The sequence below is a fragment of the Erythrolamprus reginae genome, chromosome 6 (genome assembly GCF_031021105.1).
Source record: "Erythrolamprus reginae isolate rEryReg1 chromosome 6, rEryReg1.hap1, whole genome shotgun sequence".
Lineage (NCBI taxonomy): Eukaryota > Metazoa > Chordata > Lepidosauria > Squamata > Dipsadidae > Erythrolamprus > Erythrolamprus reginae.
The window spans coordinates 13,335,050-13,359,382 of NC_091955.1; positions in this window are offsets into that span (position 1 = coordinate 13,335,050).

Here is a 24,333-nt window from a genome sequence, read left to right on the forward strand (position 1 = left end):
TTGCCTAAGAGAATTTCAAAATAAAATACTGTACTGTGTGTCTATAACAGTGAGCTCATAGTAGGGCAACTCTATCAATATCAAAATGCCACTTAAATAGTTGAGCTAGTTTCAAACTAGATTTTGATTTTCTTTCTCTCTTCCTTACTCCCATTCTTTTTCTTTCTCTTTTCCTTCCTCTCTTTTTTCTATCTGTTTCTCTCTCTTCCTCTCTCTCTCCTTCCCTCTCACTCTTTCCCTCTCGACTTCTGGGCAGGTTTGGAAAACTCTGAGTTGATGATGATTTTTAAGTGAGCGATTGCTCACTGCTCAGCTTAGAAGGAACTATGCTGGTGAGACCACATTTGGAGTACTGTGTTCAGTTCTGGAGACCTCACCTACAAAAAGATATTGACAAAATTGAACGGGTCCAAAGACGGGCTACAAGAATGGTGGAAGGTCTTAAGTATAAAACGTATCAGGAAAGACTTCATGAACTCAATCTGTATAGTCTGGAGGACAGAAGGAAAAGGGGGGACGTGATCGAAACATTTAAATATGTTAAAGGGTTAAATAAGGTTCAAGGGGACACAATCTGAAGTTAGTTGGGGGAATGATCAAAGGCAACATGAGAAAATATTATTTTACTGAAAGAGTAGTAGATCCTTGGAACAAACTTCCAGCAGACGTGGTTGGTAAATCCACAGTAACCGAATTTAAACATGCCTGGGATAAACATATATCCATTGTAAGATAAAATACAGGAAATAGTATAAGGGCAGACTAGATGGACCATGAGGTCTTTTTCTGCCGTCAGTCTTCTATGTTTCTAAATAAATAAATTCCAGTAAACAGCGGTAAGTGTGGCCCCTCACTGCTTGTCTGCTCAAAGAGTTCGCTGAAGACGCCTCCCAGCCACTGAAAATTTCATGCAGGAAATATTCTCCTTTACATTCATTCATTTGTCTCACTACAAATACTTTCTCATTTCAAGTCCTGCAACTCAGACTTTCCTCCAGGAATGGCTCAGTACTTTATTTCAAGTTCATTTTTGCATCTTTAAAAAAAGGCAGAGACCCATTGTGGTGGCAATGTTGAACTTGAACAGGGGCCATGCTATTCCTCTTGGCTTTTTGCCTTTGCCTGGGTTCTTGGCAAGAGGATAACAAAAGGTTCTGTATCTTAAGGTAGAAACATAGAAGTCTGACGGCAGAAAAAGACCTCCTGGTCCATCTAGTCTGCCCTTATACTATTTCCTGTATTTTATCTTACAATGGATCTATGTTTATCCCAGGCATGTTTAAATTCAGTTACTGTGGATTTATCTACCACGTCTGCCGGAAGTTTGTTCCAAGGATCTACTACTCTTTCAGTAAAATAATATTTTCTCATGTTGCTTTTGATCTTTCCCCCAACTAACTTCAGATTGTGTCCCCTTGTTCTTGTGTTCACTTTCCTATTAAAAACACTTCCCTCCTGGACCTTATTTAACCCTTTAATATATTTAAATGTTTCGATCATGTCCCCCCTTTTCCTTCTGTCCTCCAGACTAGGGGTCCCCAACCACCGGGCCGCGGACCAGTACCGGGCCGCGGGGCATGTTGCACCGGTCCGTGGAGTCAGCAGCTGCCGGCCCTCATGCCGCCACCCCCTCCCTCCAGCGCTTCGCCTCCCGCCGGGCAAGAGGCCTCGGGAGGCAGGTTCTGCCGGCCACAGGACGATGGATGGGACAGAGGGGCGGGAAGGACCAAGAGGCTCAAGCCTCTTTTGGCTTCTGCCACGGGGCGCTTTTGCGTTTTTGGCTGGGGGGAGGCAGGAGGGCCAGCCTGACCCCCTCTCTCCAGCGCTTAGCTCCCGCTGGACAAGAGGGCTTGGGAGGCAGGTTCTGCCGGCCACAGGACGATGGCGGGAAAGAGGGGCGGGGAGGACCAGCACCCCCATGCTTAATCCCGCCCCCAACCACGCCCCTTTCCGCCCCCACTGGGCCATAGAAAAATTGTCTTGCTGAAACTGGTCCCTGGTGGAAAAAACGTTGGGGACCACTGCTCCAGACTATACAGACTGAGTTCATGAAGTCTTTCCTGATACGTTTTATGCTTAAGACCTTCCACCATTCTTGTAGCCCTTAAGACCAAAGGTGGCATGTGATTGCAGCAATAAATTAATGCGTGATAATAAAGCTAGCTTCCTTTATAGAATAAGGACCTTGAGCCCTAACAAAATTACTATGAACGGAATGTAAATGGAAGAAAGCACAAAATAATTAAAATGGGCTTTAACTGTTGCTAAATATATTAATTGGTGTTTAATCAATTTCAATCCCACCCTTAAAATTTCTTATCAAAGAATTGAATCTATTTGTCATTGTCGATCTAATTTTAAAGAGCCCACTATCCAGGATTTCAGTGTTTAACCAAGACACGCCTAAGTTCTTGAGAAAAAGCGAGCAGCGAGCAGAAATATTCAATAGTATATAGTAATTATTAAACACAGCAACAATAGATTTACACAATCAGATTGAAACAAGATTTACTCTATTTTTTTTAAAAAAAATCAAATCTGTATTAACAAGAAAGCACAATGACAAATTAGCCATTGAATGGGAGGCAGCAAACCTTGTGGGAAAGATGCTTAGCCATGGTTTTTAGCTTCTACAATAAGATGGGGAAGAGACAGGAATGATATTTTAGAACAGCATAGGTGCCACAGGTGGCATGCAGAGCCATAGCTGTTGGTACGCGAGCCGTTGCCTTAGCTCAGCTCCAATGTGCATGTGTGTGCCAGCCAGCTGATTTTTGGCTCTTACAGAGTCTCTGGGAGGATGTTTTTGGCTTCCAGAGAGCTTTGGGGGGTTGGGTGGGCATTGTTACCCTTCCCCTGCTCTAGGGAAACCTTTGGAGCCTGGGTTGGTCGAAAGATGAGCATACTGGGCCCACCAGAAGTAGAAAAACAGCTGTTTTGGGCCTCTAGAGGGCCTCCGATGGAGGGAAGCTGTTTTTGCCCTTCCCAGGCAAAACCGGAATTTCCGGTAGGCCAACTGGGTCTGTTTCTTGCCCTCCACAAGCTTTGGAGGCTTTCCTGAAGCCTGGGGAGAGCGAAAACGGCAACCGCCCCCCCCCCCAGCCCAACGGGACTACCGGAAGACTGGAGGCTTCTGTGAGATCTGCGTGCTTTGTGGGGGGGCAACGTGGGGGAGGTTGTGTGCGCTGCATAAGGGGAGGGCATTGTGCCCTTTTGGCACCTGAGCAAAAATGCATTGCACTATGGATGCGGGCACTCGCACATGTGTGATACTGCAGGTACACACTCTTTCGGCACCCAAGGAAAAAAAGGTTTGTCATGACTGACCTAGGCCTAGGCTCACTGGCCTAGGTTATTAGTAACACCAATAGTAATTAGGTCCCACAGAGTGGGCCTTCTCCGGGTCCCGTCAACTAAACAATGTCGGTTGGTGGGCCCCAGGGGAAGAGCCTTCTCTGTGGCGGCCCCGCCCCTCTGGAATCAACTCCCTCCGGAGATTAGAACTGCCCCTACTCTCCTTGCCTTTCGTAAACTCCTTAAGACCCACCTCTGTCGTCAGGCATGGGGGAACTGAAACATCTCCCCCGGGCAGATACAATTTATGAATGGTATGTTTGTATGTATGTGTGTTTAGAATATGGGGTCTTTTAAATATTTTTAAACAGTAATTTAGATTTGTTGTAGATTGTTTTTTCACTTGTTGTGAGCCGCCCTGAGTCTGCGGAGAGGGGCGGCATACAAATCTAAATAATAAATAAATAAATAAATAAAAATCAGATATCTTTCTCAATTTTGTTGAAAATGGCTCCCCCTACTGGCTGGTAGCCAAAGATGCCATACAGGCTACTGAGAAAAATATGTCACAGATATCCAAATTCTCAAATTTTCAGTATGGGGATATATTGATCTAGTACATGTTCTTAACATGCTAAATACTTTGTTTTCATAGATTTTCACGGGTACATGGGTATGAAGGTCTTGGCATATTCGGGTTTCTTCCCATGTAGGTTTCAGAGATTTCCGGTGACGTTTCGACGAGGTCCCACTCGTCATCTTCATGCTGGTGCTTCTGTCCTTGTGTTCGCGCTAGCACAAGGACAAAAGCACCAGCCTGAAGATGACAAGTGGGATATATATATATGTATGTGTGTGTGTGTGTGTGTGTGTATGTATGTATCACATATTTTACCAACAGAAAAAACATATATACATATATAATCGATATGGTCTTTTTTGCTGCTACCCAATAGCGGTTATAATTTTGCCATAAGATAAACAATATGTTATGTAGGACCTTAATCCAAAAAAGGTAGGATTCTGATGGCAATGTCATGCCCATTTTCTTGCCTTTTTCAACGTCTGTGGCCATGGAAATAAAAATACTGAATTATAAAATTTCATGTCTGAAATCTTAAAGCCAATTTCTTCACCCACACAAACCTCCCGCAAAGACTGGGACCCTAATCAAGGCCAGATTCTGACCACACCAATGCCATATATAACTCTGGGAAGCAAAACAGGACTTTAAAAAAAGAAAGAAAAATAAATCCTTTATTTATCAAATCAACAAAGGATCGTGCAATTGCTTTAAGCAAACAGTCTGCCTCTGAGATTATAATATACACTGCTCAAAAAAATAAAGGGAACACTTAAACAACACAATATAACTCCAAATAAATCAAACTTCGGTGAAATCAAACTGTCCACTTAGGAAGCAACACTGATTGACAATCAATTTCACATGCTGTTGTGCCCATTCAACTCTGTACAGAACAAAGCATTCAATGAGAATATTTCATTCATTATCTAGGATGTGTTTTTCGAGTGTTCCCTTTACTTTTTTGAGCAGTATATTTCCTATCCTAAAGAATTACCTTTTACTAGGAGCTGTTTTCAGTCAAACTGAAGATTTGGGAGAAAAAAGAGAGGGTTACAGGCTACAGCTAGTACAGCTAGTCCTCAACTTACAAAAATCCATTTAGTGACTGTTCGAAGTTACAACGGTACTGAAAAAAGTGACTTAGAAACATAGAAGTCTGACAGCAGAAAAAGACCTCATGGTCCCTCTAATCTGCCCTTATACTATTTTCTGTATTCTATCTTAGGATGGATATATGTTTATCCCAGGCATGTTTAAATTCAGTTACTGTGGATTTACCAACCACGTCTGCTGGAAGTTTGTTCCAAGGATCTACTACTCTTTCAGTAAAATAATATTTTCTCATGTTGCTTTTGATCTTTCCCCCAACTAACTTCAGATTGTGTCCCCTTGTTCTTGTGTTCACTTTCCTATTAAAAACACTTCCCTCCTGAACCTTTAACATATTTAAATGTTTCGATCATGTCCCCCCTTTTGCTTCTGTCCTCCAGACTATACAGATTGAGTTCATGAAGTCTTTCCTGATACGTTTTATGCTTAAGACCTTCCACCATTCTTGTAGCCCGTCTTTGGACCCGTTCAATTTTATCCATCTCTTTTTGTAGGTGAGGTCTCCAGAACTGAACACAGTATTCCAAATGTGGTCTCACCAGCGCTCTATATAGCGGGATCACAATCTCCCTCTTCCTTAAAAGGACTTATGACCTTTTTTCACACTTACAACTTTTTCAGCATCCCCATGATTTATATTTAGAATGCTTGACATCTGGTTCATATTTCTGACCAGTGTCCCGTGTGTGTGTGTGTGTGTCATCCGTGTTACTAAACTAACAGCTGCAGTTGTTTCACTTAACAAATGGGGCAAGAAAATTCATGAAATGGGGCAAAAAAATTCAATTAGCAAACTTCTCACTTAAAAAAAAGAAATTTGGGGCTCAATCGTGATCGTAAGTTGAAGACTTATCTGTAGCACCTTTATTTTCTGAAGGATGCGAAAGAGACACAGAATTGTGTTTCTTCTCCAATGGCTGCACAAATAGCCCTTCTAAATTTCTTGGGGGGGGGGGGCAGTGGTGAAATCCAGTAGGTTTTGGAGAACTGGTAGGGCAGTGGTTCTCAACCTGGGGACCAGGACCCCTTTGGGGGTGGAACGACTGTTCCACAGGGGTCACCTAAGACCATGAGGGGAAAAAAATTCCATGGTGTTAGGAACTAAAGTTTCTATTTTGGCGCCTTGGAACATATTTTTACAATACCAACCAATCAGGCATTTGCAGTAGGCATGTCCCTCTGACCTTCTTGTCAATCAGCTTAAAGCTCTGTTGGGAGAATTGGCGCTAGACTTATGGTTGAGGGTCACCACAACATGAGGAACCGTATTAAGGGGTGGCGGCATTAGAAGTGTTGAGAACCACTGCAAAATTTTGAGTAGTTCGGAAAAGCAGCAAATACGACCACTGGTTGGTCCGCAGGTGGGGTGGGAATGGAGATTTTGCAATATCCTTCCCCCAGGACACATGCCCACCAAGCCACGTCCACAAAACAAGTAGTTAAAAAAAATGGATCCTGTTGTACATACTCTTGATCAGTTGGAGGATGATGAAGATATTGAGGACTCAGATTCAGATAATGTTTATGAATTAGTGGGGGGCCCGGGGTTACAGGTAGTAGAACAGGTGGGAGGCCAGCCACAGGATGGGGCTATGAGTTCAGGATCTAGCGAGGGAGAATCAGATGCTCGCTGGGTTAATCCTAAATTCAGAAGAATTCAGAAACGTAGAGAGCAAAGGTCTGGAAGAAGATATTAAGGAGAGGAATGGGTTAAATAATTGAGTGAGATAATTGGCACGTCAGGTGGAGTTTCAAGGTTGCCAAACAAAAAGATGTTGATGTTTTATGCCGCTCTCCAAGTAAGCCAAGTATTCTGTGTGATTAACTGTCTGTCTGCTGAATTTAGTGATCATGCTTTTACGAAATAAATCTTGTCTAGCAGAGCAGAAGGAATGTAAGAAATGCAATTAAGAAAGATAACAGAGCCAGGAGAGATACGCCAGTATGAAATGTGTGTGTAGCCGGAAGAGAAGAGAATAAAATGGAGTTTCTTTGTTTATGAAATAATGGGTTTGATAAAAGTTATTTGTACTTGCTGAATTTATACCAGAAACCAGAACAGATTCCACCATAGGGGGGAGGCAGGAATGGGCCTTGGAAAAGCATCTTGGAAAAGACTATATAGTACAGCAAACAGCCTCTGAACACTGACCAGAACATACCTGCTGAGGGTTGCAGTAGAAGTGGGCGAAATAATGTGTTTTTTCCTCTCATGTACCTGCTCCCTGTCCTTTCCTGTGGGTCAGAAACGGAGGATTCTGGCAGTTGATGAAAACCACACAAGGGATGTTAGAGATGGAATTCTGCAGATCAAACAAAAAACAAACCCTAAATTTATGAAGTCTCCTTTTGGCTGAGCTTAGAACATAAGAACCTAAGAGGAGCCATGCTGAATCAGTCCAAAGCCCATCGAGTCCAGCATTCTGTGTCACACAGCGGCCCACCAATTGTCCATGGGGATCTTGAGCAGAAAGAGAAGGCAAGACCCTCCCTTTCCCTTGACCCCCAACAAGGGGGCCCCTCTACGGAGAGGGGCGGCATACAAATCTAATAAATAAATAAATAAATGGTACCCAAGGGAATCCTGCCTGCCTCAACCAACACAGAGGCGGCACATGGACAAAAAAGCAAAAAGCGTAATGGAAAAAAAGGCTGCAAAGACTTAGGGCTTGGAAAACAGTCTTCGCAGAGAGTAACAGTGAAAGAGCTTGCAAACTGGTAAGAGATGGGAACATTGTTAGTACAGTGATACCTTGTCTTACAAACGCCTCGCCATACAAACTTTTCGAGATACAAACCCGGGGTTTAAGATTTTTTTGCCTCTTCTTACAAACTATTTTCACCTTACAAACCCACTGCCACCGCTGGGATGCCCCGCCTCCGGACTTTCATTGTCAGCAAAGCACCTGTTTTTGCGCGGCTGGGATCCCCCTTAGCCTCCCCTCCCTGGGAAACCCCACCTCCAGAATTCCGTGTTTGTTGTGATGCTGCAGGGGAATCCCAGCAGGGGAATCCCAGCAGCGCAAAAACGGGCGCTTCGCTGGCAACCGAAGTCCAGAGGTGGGATTTCACAGCGAGGGGAGCCTCAGTGAAATAGCAGCATCGCAAAAACACAGAGGTCCGGAGGTGGGGTTTCGAGGACTTCGGTGTTTTTGCGATGCTGCGATTTCACTGATGCTCCCTTCTCTGGGAAACCCCACCTCCGGACTTCTGCAGCATCGCAAAAACACAGAAGTCTGGAGGTGGGTTTTCCCATGGAGGGGAGCCTCAGGGGAATCCTAGCAGCGCAAAAAACGGGTGCTTTGCCTGGCAAAAGGGGTGAATTTTGGGCTTGCACCCATTAATCGCTTTTCCATTGATTCCTATGGGAAACATTGTTTCATCTTACAAACTTTTCACCTTAAGAACCTCGTCCTGGAACCAATTAAGTTTGTAAGATAAGGTATCACTGTATCTGGTCAGGGTTGGAAAGAAACATTCAGAGCAAGTAAAGCAATGCAAAAAAACAAACCCTACAAAGATAGGGCTGGGAAAACATTCTTTGCAGAAAGTAACAGTGAAAGAGCTTGCAAGCTGGTAAGAGCTGGGAACATTGTTAACACCTGGATAGGGCTGGAAAGAAACTTATTCAGAGCAATGAAAGAAACATTGCAAAGACTTAGGGCTTAGAAAACATTCTTTGCAGAGAGAAACCATGAAAGAGCCTGCAAGGTAAGAGCTGGGAAGATTATTAGCAGCTAGTTAGAGCTGGAAAAAAAAAGCTACATTCAGAGTATAAGACACACCCAAATTATCAGCCTCTTTTAGGGAGGAAAAAGGTCCCACAGAGTGGGTCTTCTCCGGGTCCCGTCAACTAAACAATGTCGCTTGGCGGGACCCAGGGGAAGAGCCTTCTCTGTGGCGGCCCCGGCCCTCTGGAACCAACTCCCCCCAGAGATTAGAATTGCCCCCACCCTCCTTGCCTTTCGTAAGCTTCTTAAAACCCACCTCTGCCACCAGGCATGGGGGAACTGAGATACTCTTTCCCCCTATGCCTTTACAATTTTATGCAAGGTATGTCTGTATGTATGTTTGGTTTTATAATAAGGGTTTTTAGCTCTTTTAATATTAGATTGTTATATGCTGTTTTTATTAGTGTTGTTAGCTGCCCTGAGTCTACAGAGAGGGGCAGCATACAAATCCAATGAATAAAATAAATAAAAGAAAGAAATTTAGTACATCAAACAGCATCATTTTAAAGCGTGAGTTGTCAGTCATTGACTAGACTGGAAATGCAATAGCCTGCTCAGAGCCTGATTACCAAGCTTGGCTGATGCCCAATCTTCGAGATCACTAAAAGACGGAAATGGCATTATGGAAATATTTTCTACAGTTTCAGTTCTCCTTCTTTGGCACCTTCTACGAGCAAGAGAAATTGACTTTGATCTTCCAGAGTTTCTTCTCAAGTCTATAATTAACTGAACAGTTGCTTGGTTTTATTTGGAAGCAAATGGTCCTATCGTCTTTCTCCACTCTGGCGTTCTACAATCCTTGGGATTCAAGGCGTGCAAAAGAGCTAATGAAATTCTTCCTCTGACCTTTGTGCGTTAACAGCGACAACTGGGCTCAAAGAGGGCAGATGGAGGGTTTCAATACACAGCTCTTTTAATAGTGACAGGCTGCTAGATTTGAAACCAGCAAGGAAGGGTTGGTCCACTATGGATGGTTAGCAATAGCAATAGCACATTATTATTATTATTATTATTATTATTATTATTATTATTATTATGTCAGTACAACACAACACAACAAACGAGATCACTATGCTAAATTTCGTATTTCATCCACAGTCGGGCGCTTCCCAAGCACCTAGGACTGCGTGATGTAGCGGCGAATTATGTTTGCCGATCCCAGTAAAGCAGCCTTTTGCAATTGACAGATGGAGATTTTGTCAATTCCAATGGTTTTCAAATGTCTGCTGAGATCCCTTGGCACTGCGCCCAGCGTGCCAAATACCACTGGGACCACTTTCACTGGTTTATGCCAGAGTCGTTGCAGCTCGATTTTTAGATCTTCGTATTTCACTAATTTCTCTAGCTGCTTCTCCTCAATTCTGCTGTCTCCTGGGATTGCGATGTCGATGATCCATACTTTCTTTTTCTCCACGGTCACAATGTCTGGTGTGTTATGCTTCAGAATTCGGTCAGTCTAAAGTCCCACAGTAGTTTTGCTTGCTCATTTTCGACCACTTTTTCGGGCTTATGATCCCACCAGTTCTTTGCCACTGGTAAATGGTAGTTCCGGCACAAGTTCCAGTGGATCATCTGTGCCACAGCATCGTGTCTATGCTTGTAGTCAGTCTGTGCGATCTTTTTGCAGCAGCTGAGTATGTGATCGATTGTTTCATCTGTTTCTTTACAGAGTCTGCACTTTGGATCGTTATTATTATTATTATTATTATTATTATTATTATTAAATTTTGTTTTTGTTATTGTTGTTGTTATTATTATTATTTATTCGACTTCTATGCCACCCAATCCTGAAGGACTTAGGGTGGTGGGTTACAATAATAATATAAAAAGATACAAAACAAGAAAAAGAAGTTGGATATAATCTAAAACTATGAAACCCCATATTAAAAAACCCCCATTAATTATAAAGCAGTCATAGTCTGGAGGACAGAAGGGAAAGGGGGGACAGACGCCATTTTGAAATACTGCTGCGCCTACGTTATCTGTCTGAACCCATGAACCCCTTACAATTCAAATCATGTACAGTGTGATACCTCTACTTAAAAACTTTTCTAGATAAGAATTGGCCGTTCAAGATTTTTTTTGCCTCTTCTTAAGAACCATTTTCTACTTAAGAACCCGAGCCCAGAAAAATTTCCCAGGAAATTTCGTAAACTCCTTAAAACCCACCTCTGCCGTCAGGCATGGTGGAATTGAGACATCTCCCCTACGCCTATACAGTTTATACATGGTATGTTTGTGTGTATGTTTGCTTTTAATAATGGGGTTTTCAGTGTTTTTTAAATTATTAGATTTCTTGTACATTGTTTTATTGTTGCTCTGAGCTGCCCCGAGTCTACGGAGAGGGGCGGCATACAAATCTAATCTAATTAATTAATTAGATTTATTTCAAGGTTTTTAAAAAATATATAAGACAGGGTCTTATTTTCGGGAAAAACACGGTAGGTATACAATTAAAAAAATTAATTGAAGATCAACCAACTCTGAATCCAATGCTGTCAGATGGCTTTGCACTTTATTTTGCCTTGAAAATAATTTTCTGTTATTTCCCTTTATTGACATTTCCATCAGTACCTTAGTGCAGTGATTTTCAACCTTTTTTGAGCCGCGGCACATTTTTTACATTTACGGAACCCTGGGGCACCCTTGAGCGGGGGGGTGGGGGGGGGTGTAAAAAAAGTTTGGACAAAAAAATTATCTCTCTTCCTCCCTTTCGCTCCATTTCTCTCTCCCTCTTTCTCTCCCTTCCTTCCTTTTTCTTTCTCTCCATCCCTCTTTCTTTCTCTTCCTTCCTTCCTCTTTTTTGCTCTCTTTCTCTCTCCCTCCCTACCTCCCTCTATGTCTTTCTCTCTCTCCTTCCCTCCCTCTCTTTCTCTTTCTTTCTTTCTCACTCTTTCTCTCTCTCTTGATTTCTTTCTCTTGTTCTCTCTCTCTCTCTCTTGCTCTTTCTCTCTCGTTCTCTTTCTCTCACTCGCTCTTTCTCTCTCTTGCTTTCTTTTTCTCTCTCTTTTGCTTTCTTTCTCTCTCTCTTGCTTTCTTTCTCTCTCTGAGCTTCGCGGCACACCTGACCATGTCTCACGGCACACTAGTGTGCCCTGGCACACTAGTTGAAAAACACTGCCTTAGTGTGTAAGAATTGTGTGTGTGTGTGTGTGTGTGTATGTGTGTGTGAGAGAGAGAGAGAGAGAGAGAGAGAGGGAGGGAGACTTACAAATAAATAAAAATCTCATATGGGGCTATTGGAATGAACACCCAGAACTATGTAAAACTTCAGATAGAATTCCCCAGATAATGGAATTTCCAGCCTCAAGGAATAAGGCATCTTCTGTCTCAAAGTACAATTTTAAAAATACCAATAATGGGTATCATTCTTTCCTTCTACAGAACACAAAATGTTATTTGGGACTTTGGGAAGAGCGGGCATTAATATTTTTCAATATTAGCGGATTTTCCTGGTGTGTCTGAAGATGGAGCTCCTTCCACACACAACGAAAACTTTCAACTGCTTTGCTCCTCGCCTTGACAGCCATCCCTTTTTGGCTGGAGGGCCTCTCTGTGGGAAGACTGGTTGTGAGTCACACAACTGTGTGCAACAAAGGGAGTCTGAACTGAAGAAGGGAGCGAGGCAAAGAGAATAATGGGAAGGTGGAGTGAAAACTAAAGATAAACCAGAGCAGCTGCCCGCAATATAAAGAGCTTTCAAGATGATCCCAAAAAGATGGTGAAAAAATTATCTCTGTGTGGTTAAGCACAGCTTCAAAGCGAGAGGAAAATAGCTGAAAGTAGAATTTCAATCCAAGACTTCATCTCATGAAAGGACTTGCAATCTCGGGTGTTAACGTTTCATTTCTTTAATAGGCAAAGAGTACAGCATCTTATCCACTGTTATTTCATCCCCTCTAATTATTTAATGCAGAAACTGATGATAATGATAAGAAAAACTGAAGAATCAATAACAGCTAATAGTTGATAATTCTTTGAAAGAATTCTCAAATATGCCATAGGTTTGCCATTACTGCGCTAGACTATAATTTGTCTCAAGTATATAAATTAGTACATGCTTTTTTCCATTAACAAAATAATTTCATATATACTTGAATCATTTATCATGCAGGCTATATTAACCCCTGCCCTCAAATTGTAAAGTCTAGATTTTATTTCTTACATACTTCAAAATATTAAAGAAAAAAACAAGAAACAATCTTGAATACCTGGTTCTTATCTAGAAAAGTTCTTAAGTAGAGGCGTTCTTAGGTAGATGGCTTTGCTGGCCATCGCAGGACATAGAAACATAGAAGACTGACGGCAGAAAAAGACCTCATGGTCCATCTAGTCTGCCCTTATACTATTTCCTGTATTTTATCTTACAATGGATATATGTTTATCCCAGGCATGTTTAAATTCAGTTACTGTGGATTTACCAACCACGTCTGCTGGAAGTCTTGACGTCAGGGGGCCCCTGCTGCCCTGACCGCCGTGCTCGCCTTGTGCCATGGGGCGGGGCGTGAAAGCCCCTTGCCTCCACCGCCTCCTCTTCCACCGCCCTGCTGCCTGAGCCCATTTACAAGGGGCTGGTGGAAGACCCGATGTCGCTTTTGCTAAAGGTAGGGGGAAAAAAGAGTAAAAGCGACATCGGATCTTCCACCAGCCCCTTGTAAACGGGCTCAGGCAGTGGGGCGGTGGAAGAGGAGGCGGTTGAGGCAAGGGGCTTGCACGAGCGCCCCCCACCCCCGCAGCAAAGGGGCCCGCTGACGTCAAGGCCGCCCGAGGAAGCGGCACGCAGTGACAGAGCCGGAGAAGCCGGGCAGGGCTTAGAGCTCATGAGGCGCCGGCTCCATCGCGCTAGCATGGAAAACTCTGGGCTGAGCTTGATTTCTCCTCGCGCCCCAGCGCACTGCGCGCGTTAGAGGGAACATAGGCCTCCACCCTCCCTGTGGTTTTCCCAATCGCATACATTATTTGCTTCTACATTGATTCCTCTGGGAAAAATTGCTTCTTATTACAAACTTTTCCACTTAAGAACCTGGCCACGGAACGAATTAAGTTCTTAAGTAGAGGTACCTCTGTATAGTGAATATAAAGCAGAAAGGTCTGTAAAGGGTCAATAAAATTTAAACTTGGGCTGCAATCCCCCCATCCAATCGGTAGAAACCCCCAAGCATAAGATGTCCATCAAGCTCCATGTTGGATGGGGAAGTACGGGCATCTTATTTATTTATTAGATTTGTAAGCCATCCCTCTCCGTAGACTCTTCAATTTGACTGTAAAAAAGATGACTTCAGTAACCGAGTTGTCGAAGCATGGAACTCATTACCGGTGTCATCCCCAAACCCCCAGCACTTTACCCTTAGATTATCTACGGTTGACCTATCCAGATTCCTAAGAGGTCAGTAAGGGACGAGTACAAGTGCACTAGAGTGCCTTCCGTCCCCTGTCCTATTGCTCTCCTATATCTCCTATACCTTTCTTCTATTCCTATATCTCTTCTTCTATTCTTTCATTGATATGTTCTATTACTATACCTTCTTTTCTATTATTCCTTAGATATATTTTACTATGACTATCTCCTCTATAACCTTCATCATGTATTTTACTATGTGTGTATATAGATATATACCCGCTAAAACCCTCATTGTGTATTGGACAAAATAAATAAATAAATTAAAAAGTTGCCAAGGTTGAAAAAACACTGTTCTGAAGTAAGATATAATGTTTAAAATAAAAGGGTATGCAACTGAAGCAGTCTGCACAGAATTTTAAAGCATAAATTTATCAGGAAGAAAAATTCCATTTAGCCAGAGGTATATTTATATCGTGTAAAATCTTAGAGGAGCCTAGGAACTGGAATTAATCTAATTCTTCTAGTCGGGATTGCCATGCAATATACTGCTCAATTTAGCTGCCAGCATGCAGTTAGCATTCATTGCTGGTCCTTCATTGCATGCAGTTAGCATTCATTGCTGGCCCTTCATTGCATGCAGTTAGCATTCATTGCTGGCCCTTCATTGCATGCAGTTAGCATTCATTGCTGGCCCTTCATTGCATGCAGTTAGCATTCATTGCTGGCCCTTCATTGCATGCTGTTAGCATTCATTGCTGGCCCTTCATTGCATGCAGTTAGCATTCATTGCTGGCCCTTCATTGCATGCAGTTAGCATTCATTGCTGGCCCTTCATTGCATGCAGTTAGCATTCATTGCTGGCCCTTCATTGCATGCAGTTAGCATTCATTGCTGGCCCTTCATTGCATGCAGTTAGCATTCATTGCTGGCCCTTCATTGCATGCAGTTAGCATTCATTGCTGGCCCTTCATTGCATGCAGTTAGCATTCATTGCTGGCCCTTCATTGCATGCAGTTAGCATTCATTGCTGGCCCTTCATTGCATGCAGTTAGCATTCATTGCTGGCCCTTCATTGCATGCTGTTAGCATTCATTGCTGTTTGGCAGGCCTGAGTACAAAAGTGCAGATTAATTTAGATTCCCTGTTTATAACTTGCCTTCCGAGATCTTTCTAGCCACAATTCTGCCTTTCAACCCAAGCTACACCCACCTTTCCACCTACAAACCAAAATTCCCCAAAAGGGAACAAAGGCCAGATGGTTTAAAACAAGCCCGTTCTTTGCAGCTCGCAAATCTCCAGCTGAAGTAGGTCGGTTTCTGTCCTTTAAAACAACATGTCCCCTTATTGAGTTTTCACAGTAAACCATCTGCTAAAAAAAGTGGCAAGCTGTTTTGTAGTGGAAATTCAGAATCATAAATTGGGACAGAATTGAGGTCTTGCTGGCATGGGTACAAATTACTGGTACAGTGGTACCTCTACTTATGAACTTAATTCGTTCCGTGACCAGGTTCTTAAGTAGAAAGGTTTGGAAAAAAAAGCAATTTTTCCCAAAGGAACAAATATAAAAGCAAATAATGCGTGCGATTGGGGTGGCCACGACTACCCTTTTTTACCTACATTTTCTCACATACACATACCCCCCTGTGAATATTTCTGAGTTAATTTTATCCTTTTTGAAATAAAACTCAACTAAACTGCTTTACGCTACATGCTAAAAAATAGTTTTTAGTATACCATAATGGACCAAGTTCATAATTTTTTTTAAAATTAAAACTATCCAAGCAACAAAGCTTGGATTCTGCCAGTATGATTTGACACAAAAAAACATTCCCTGGTACAGAGCTCAAGGGATTGGATACTGTAGCCTAGAGGTTAATTCTCTGCCTTACAAGGCAAAGGCTGCAAGTTCAAATTCCAGTGAGAGTATGGCTAGCTGACGAGGCCAGAACAAGGCGGAAATAGATCTAGTCTCCCTTAATTTTCAAATTCAGCAAAAACATGTGACTGCAGTAATAATAATAATTCTTTTTATGGTAAAACACCCAGAGTGGTTTAGATGAAATGGCCAATGTAGAAATGCGATGAATGAATATTATCAATGTTTCTAATTTAAAGGCTGCATTCAGATAAAATATAACTATGAAATTTGTTTCTATTTCATGAGCCCCACTGTCCTATTGCTTTCACACAGCCTACAACCTTTTCCCACCTATTTGGACCGGGAGTCACTGCTCCATTCGGAGAGGGGCGGCATACAAATCTAATAAAGAATAATAATAATAATAATAATAATAATAACAACAACAACAACAATAATAATAATATTTATCCAAAATATACGAATTGTTATAAAGATAAAATGATATTAAAAAGATAATAATAAAATGAAGCAATATTTATATCCACTCCAGTAGAATTGCGCATTCTGGTTTTACCAGCTTAGAAAAATGTTTCTTGGGGATCATTTTCTAAATCTATACTAGAACCTAAGTCTCTATAGCATCTGGTAGAAGTCAAGATGCTACATCTCTGATGTGATTTGCTAAGTGACATCATGTCACTAAGTCTTCCTAGGATAACTTGAAGGAGGATTTGGTAACCCTTCTGAGGTTTAGGAAATCTAAACATCTTTTAAATCTTTCTTCTTTAGAGCTGAATTGGAAAAACGAAATCCCTGTTGGTGTCATCAAAACCACAGTCGCGGGGAAAAACCTTCAAGTTGAACACAACAGAGAATTTGCATCTATTAAAAACCAGGAGGAAAATAGGGGTCCACTATAGGAAAATTCCCACGTTCTCTATGAGTCATTGTATATGTTTACATCTATTTGTCAGTCTCATTGCAAACATGTCTGCATGTCTATAAGTCCAAGTAGCAGCAATGCAGAGACAATAATTAATAAAGGATCAAAGAATATTCTACTGTCATTGTCAAGAGCCTGTGGTTTTAACAAGCCCAACTGGAAAAAGAATTTATTATATCTGAAGGTTTATTTTATTTTATTAGTTCAAAATAACTCCTTAATTTTTTATTTTACATATTCTAGAATTCATAAAGACTTAATCTCAATGGGACAAATCCAGATTAAGATGCTGTTTATAGCCATATAAAATAGGGTCTATTTTTACTAGTTTTACTCTGCATTTTAAACTTTTTGCATGTGGTTTTAAAACTTTGTAGGCTACAATGAGAGCTCGCCATTGACTTTAATCAACCCTATTCTTGCCTGTTCAAATACAGTGATACCTCGTCTTACAAACGCCTCATCATACAAACTTTTCAAGATACAAACCCAGGGTTTAAGATTTTTTTGCCTCTTCTTACAAACTATTTTCACCTTACAAACCCACTGCCGCCACTGGGATGCCCCGCCTCCAGACTTCCGTTGCCAGCGAAGCATCCGTTTTTGCTCTGCTGGGATTCCCCTGAGGCTCCCCTCCCTGGGAAACCCCACTTCTGGACTTCTGTGTTTTTTCGATGCTGCAAGGGAATCCCAGCAGGGGAATCCCAGCATCACAAAAACGAGCGCTTCACTGGCAACGGAAGTCCGGAGGTGGGGTTTCCCAGAGAGGGGAGCCTCAGTGAAATCGCAGCATCGCAAAAACACAGAGGTCGGAGGTGGGGTTTCGAGGACTTCAGTGTTTTTGCGATGCTGCGATTTCACTGATGCTCCCTTCGCTGGGAAACCCCACCTCCGGACTTCCGTTGCCAGCGAAGCACCCGTTTTTGTGCTGCTGGGATTCCCCTGCTGGGATTCCCCTGCAGCATCGCAAAAACACAGAAGTCCGGAGGTGGGGTTTCCCATGGAGGAGAGACTCAGGGGAATCCCAGCAGTGCAAAAACGGGCGCTTTGGCTGGCAAAATGGGTGAATTTTGGGCTTGCACGCATTAATCGCTTTTCCATTGATTCCAATGGGAAACATTGTTTCGTCTTACAAACTTTTCACCTTAAGAACCTCATCCCAGAACCAATTAAGTTTGTAAGACAAGGTATCACTGTATTTGTTCTTTTCTATCAAGCTCATCCCAAAGTAAACTATATAATAGCGGTCTCATGACCCAATCAATTTAGATAGTGGTTGGGTTCATGCTTTCCCCTAACCTAGGTTTAAACATGGTTTGCTGAATAAGTTTCAGTGTTGGAGTAATGCTGAATCAAAATGTTGGTTGAATTTGGACATCATGTGATCTTTCATGAAACTCTTTCAATTTGGAAGAACTGTGGGATACATGAGGCAGAAGACACAGCCTCATGTATCCCAGTGACCAGCCAGGTCCCACAGAGTTGGCCTTCTTCAGGTCCCGTCAGCTAAGCTGGCAGGACCTAGGGGTAGAGCCTTCTCTGTGGCAGCCCCGGCCCTTTGGAATCAACTCCTTCCAAAGATTCGTATCGCCCCCACCCTCCCGGCCTTTCGTAAGGTTCTTAAAAACTTACCTTTGCCGGCAGGCTTGGGGCCATTGAGCACTGCCGTCTTGTTCCAGCCGAGTGTATGATTGCGATGGAATGATTGTGGATGTGTGTTTTTAAGAATTGGGTGTTTTTTAGATTAGTTTTTGGGTTTCTAACATGATAGGGCACACACATGCTCTTTCGGCACCCGATGAAAAAAAGGTTGTCATTGTACTAGGGCAAGGCTTCCCAACCTGGGCAACTTTAATACAAGTGAACTTCAACTCATGGCACCGGACCAGATTATCTCAGGGAGCGCCTTCTGCTGCACGAATGCCAGCGACCAGTTAGGTCCCACAGAGTGGCTATTCTCCGGGTCCCATCAACTAAAGAATGTCGCTTGGTGGGACCCAGGGGAAGAGCCTACTCTGTGGCGGCCCCGGCCCTCTGGAACCAACTGCCCCCAAAGATTAGAATTGCCCCCACCCTCCTTGCCTTTCGTAAGCTACTTAAAAGCCACCTCTGCCGTCAGGCATGGGGGAATTGAGATGCTCTTTCCCCCTAGGCCTTTACAATTCTATGCATGGTATGTCTGTATGTATGTTTGGTTTTTTATACTAATGGGTTTTTAATTGTTTCTAACATCAGACTACTATTGTACACTGCTTTATTGTTGCTGTTAGCCGCCCCGAGTCTCCGGAGAGGGGCGGCATACAAATCAAATAAATAAATAAATAAATAAATAAATAAATAAATAAACTCCCCAAATTACGAGCCCGCCATATTTTAGGGAGAAAACAAAACACAGCACTATAAAGCAAAAATACCTCCAAGACCGCCTTCTGCCGCACAAATCCCAGCAACCAATTAGGTCCCACAGAGTCGTCCTTCTCCAGGTTCCGTCGACAAAACAATATCGTCTGGCGGGAGCCAAGGGAAGAGCCTTCTCTGTGGCGGCCCCAACCCTCTGGAATCAACTCACCCCGGAGATCAGGACTGCCCCCACCCTCCTTGCCTTTCGCAAACTCCTTAAAACCCACCTTTGCCATCAGGCATGGGGAAATTGATTCCCCCGGGCCTTTCCATTTTATATATGGTTTGTCTGGGATGTATGACTGTTTTTTATATTAAGGGTTTTAACTCTTTTTTTAAAAATCATTGGACTTGTACTGTGTTTTGCTGTTGTGAGCCACTCCGAGTCTCCGGAGAGGGGAGGCATACAAATCTAATAAATCTAAAAAAATCTAAATCTAAAAAAATGCAATGATTAAACCCAAGCATTTGACAGTGGTTTTTGTAACAGTCTTTGGGGGCTAATCTGGTTAATTCCTAAAATGCCCCTGGGAAAGCCCAAAAATCCTGATTTCAATAAATATTTATTTATTTGTTTGTTTGTTTGTTTATTTATTTATTTAGATTTGTATGCTGCCCCTCTCCGTAGACTCGGGGCGGCTACCAACAACAATAAAAACAGCATATAACAAATCTAATATTTAAAATAACTAAAAACCCTTATTAAAAACCAAACATACACACAAACATACCATGCATAAATTGTATAGGCCTAGGGGGAAAGGGATATCTCAATTTCCCCATGCCTGATGACAAAGGTAGGTTTTAAGGAGCTTACGAAAGGCAAGGAGGGTGGGGGCAATTCTGATCTCTGGGGGGAGCTGGTTCCAGAGGGCCGGGGCCGCCACAGAGAAGGCTCTTCCCTTGGGTCCTGCCAAACAACATTGTTTAGTCGACGGGACCCGGAGAAGGCCAACTCTGTGGGACCTAACTGGTCGCTGGGATTCGTGCGGCAGAAGACGGTCCCGGAGATATTCTGGTCCGATGCCATGAAGGGCTTTATAGATCATAACCAACACTTTGAATTGTGACTGTAAATTGATCGGCAACCAATGCAGACTGCGGAGTGTTGGTGTAACATGGGCATACTTAGGGAAGCCCATGATTGCTCTCACAGCTGCATTCTGCACGATCTGAAGTTTCCGAACACTTTTCAAAGGTAGCCCCATGTAGAGAGCGTTACAGTAGTCGAGCCTCGAGGTGATGAGGGCATGAGTGACTGTGAGCAGTGACTCCCGGTCCAAATAGGGCCACAACTGGTGCACCAGGCAAACCTGGGCAAACGCCCCCCTCGCCACAGCTGAAAGATGCTTCTCTAATGTGAGCTGTGGATCGAGGAGGACGCCCAAGTTGCGGACCCTCTCTGAGGTTCTTTATACATCTAAAACCATTCTCCTCTCCCCACAAATCACCTTGTTTTTCCCCTCTTTTCCCAAAATACGCATAACAGAATGTTTTAATTCACGAATAATCTGAATGTCAACAAGCAGTAGACAGAGTAGGAAAAACCTCATTTCCATAATGAAGAAGAAAATAACCATGTTGCTGGCAGTAGTGATATAAATTCTCTTGATTTAGAGCCAAGCATAACAACCCTCGTTGGAAAGTTTCAACTCTTTTGTAATAAAATACCCTATAATGTAGAAGCAAAACCAGAAGGAATCAGAAACATGACTGACAAGAGGAAAATTTCCCTTTTCATTAAGGCCACATTAACTATGATTTAGAGCAGTGTTTCCAAACCTTGGCAACTTGAAGATATTTGGACTTCAACTCCCAGAATTCCCCAGCCAGCATTTTCTGGCTGGGGAATTCTGGGAGTTGAAGTCCAGATATCTTCATCTACATGAAACCGCTGGGTGAGATCATCCAGGGGCATGGGGTGAGGTATCATCAATATGCCGATGATACTCAGCTATACATCTCCACCCCATGTCCAGTCAGCGAAGCAGTGGAAGCGATGTGCCGGTGCCTGGAGGATGTTGGGGCCTGGATGGGTGTCAACAAACTCAAACTCAACCCGGACAAGACGGAGTGGCTGTGGGTCTTGCCTCCCAAGGACAATTCCATCTGTCCGTCCATCACCCTGGGGGGAGAATCATTGACCCCCTCAGAGAGGGTCCGCAACTTGGGCGTCCTCCTCGATCCACAGCTCACATTAGAGAAACATCATGCAGCTGTGGCAATCTGAAGATAAGTAGTGTTGTGGTTAGCTCTGGCCCAGCTCCTGCCCCAAGGACTGTGGATGTGGGGGAGACATCCACATGCTGCAGGCCTGTTTTGCCCCCGGTGGAATCTGCTGATGAAGGCTCCTCTGACCAAGAAGACATGAGTGACAGGGAGGAGGAGAGTGTGGCAGACAGCTCAGAAGGAGATCAATTATCTAGCTCCTCCTTGGATTCAGAACAAGAGTTAATGATACAGCCACACATGCGGAGAGCGATGCATAGGCAACAACAACTGAGAGATTATTATCAAAGAAAATGAGGCCACCTGTGGTTGGGTGGGGCTGTGGTAATTAGTGAGGCTGCTATAAATAGCAGCCTGTGGGTTTTGCCATTGTGGAGGATTATCTGATCCTTGTGTTTCGTGCCTGCTTTGCTGACTTTGACCTTTGTGTACTGAATTTCCCCCGCTTTGAAACTAAACCAGAGTAAAGTGTGTATCACTTTGTGAAAGAAGAAGGACTGTGAATTGCCTCACAGCTGCAAGCTAAGTATCACAGAACTGGTAACGGACTTGTACAAATTACCAGTTTGTTTGGAGACGAGTGCTCTTTGCTATACCAAAAGAGGGCTTGGTTTAAGTGAATTTTCATTATAAAGAACATTGTTTTGAATTTTCAAACATGTGTGTGTCTGAAATTTGTACCTGTGACTTTTTGGGAGGAGTCTGCCAGAGAGCCCGACAGAACAAGTAGTAGGGAAGCTCCACTTCCATTTCCTCTCCGAACTTCCAGTTGGCCCCTTGGGCCATTTTTTGCCATCCCAGGCTTCTCGAGGCTTCCCTGAACCCTGGGGAGAGCGAAAAACAGCCCAAAGGACCTACTGGAAGTCTGGAGGCTTCAGTGAGGCCTATGCGCATGTGTGGGCAGGGGGGGGGGGACAGCACAGGGGGCAGGGGGGGGTTGTGCACACGTGCGGGGAGGAGAGCATTGCATTATGGGTGTATGCACACGCACACACCATTGTGTACACACGCACCTGTTTGGCACCTGAGCCAAAAAAGGTTCACCATTATAAAAACCATATGTCTGATTTTTAACACAGCTGGGGTTTTTAAGATTGTTTGTTTAATTTTAATTTCATTGGATTTAGCTACAGTAATACCTCATTGGTGCAAGGAGGAGGTTCGTAAGACGAAAGGTTCGTAAGACGAAACATTGTTTCCCATAGGAAACAATGTAAAGTCAATTAATCCGTGCAACCAAAAAACCCCCCGCAAAAAAACAGCTTTCGGCGACTGCTGGGAAGCCGCGCGGCTGTTTTAAAAGGTGACAGCCGGCCTGGGGGGCTTCCCAGCACCCCCCTGAACCCGGGTTCGGGGTTCGGGGGGTGCTGGCAAGCCCCCCAGGCCGGCTGCGACCTTTTAAAACACCCGCGCCGCTTCGCAGCTGTCTCCTGAAGCCGAACGCTAAAGCCGAACCTCCGCGTTCGGCTTCGGGAGACAGCTGCGAAGCGGCGCGGGTGTTTTAAAAGGTCGCAGCCGGCCTGGGGGGCTTGCCAGCACCCCCCCGAACCCGGGTTCGGGGTTCGGGGGGTGCTGGCAAGCCCCCCAGGCCGGTTGCGACCTTTTAAGACACCCGCGCCGCTTCGCGGCTGTCTCCTGAAGCCGAACGCTAAAGCCGAACTTCCGCGTTCGGCTTCGGGAGACAGCCGCGAAGCGGCACGGGTGTTTTAAAAGGTCGCAGCCGGCCTGGGGAGCTTCCCAGCAACCTCCCGAACTGAACCCGGGGTTCAGCAAAATTTTGCCTCTTCTTACGAACTTTGTTCGAGTTACGAACCGGCGTTCTGGAGGCTTCTGGGAAGTCCCGCCGCCCGGCTGTCACCTTTTAAAACAGCCGCGCGGCTTCCCAGCAGTCTCCGAACGCCGGTTCGTAACTCGAAAAAAGTTCGTAAGAAGAGGCAAAATTTTTCTGAACCCCGGGTTCGTATCACGAGTTGTTCGTAAGACGAGGGGTTCGTATCTTGAGGTACCACTGTATTATAGTTGCCGTTTTTATATGTTATAAGCCGCCCCGAGTCCTTGGAGAGGGGGGGCATATAAATCCAACAAATAAATAATTAAATAAAACAAATCACTGATCTACAGGGTGCGTTCCAAAAGTAATGCAATTGAATTTCCCGCGCCCCTCCTATTGGCCGGAGTGGGACTGAAGCACTTGGAGTAGGTGGGGGGGGGGACACGCTAAGCTTTGCCATGAAACTGGTCTCAGTGCTCTCCAAGCTGTGGAACGGCAGGACGTCAGTTATTGTAAACCTCTGTGCGCCGACCGTGTCACGAAAAAAATGGAATGGAAATTTCGAGTGAACTTTTGCAACGTATAGAAACTGAACCTGATTATTTGGACAATGTCATCACTGGTGATGAAACCTGGGTTTTTGAATACGACCCAGAAACAAAACACTAAAGCTCTGAGTGGCACACCGACCAGTCCCCCAAGCCCAAAAAGGCAAGAATGAGCACATCAAACGTGAAAACAATGCTCCTTGTCTTTTTCGACAGTAAAGGAGTGGTCCATAAGGAGTTCATTCATCAAGGACAAACAGTTAACGCTGCCTACTACGTGGATTTATTTATTTATTTATTATTTATTTATTGGATTTGTATGCCGCCCCTCTCCGGAGACTCGGGGCGGATAACAGCAATATTAAGACAGCGTATAACAATAATCCAATACTAAAAATGATTAAAAACCCATTAATATAAAAAACCAAACATACATACAGACATACCATGCATAAAATTGTAAAGGCCTAGGGGGAAAGGGTATCTCAATTATCCCATGCCTGGCGGCAGAGGTGGGTT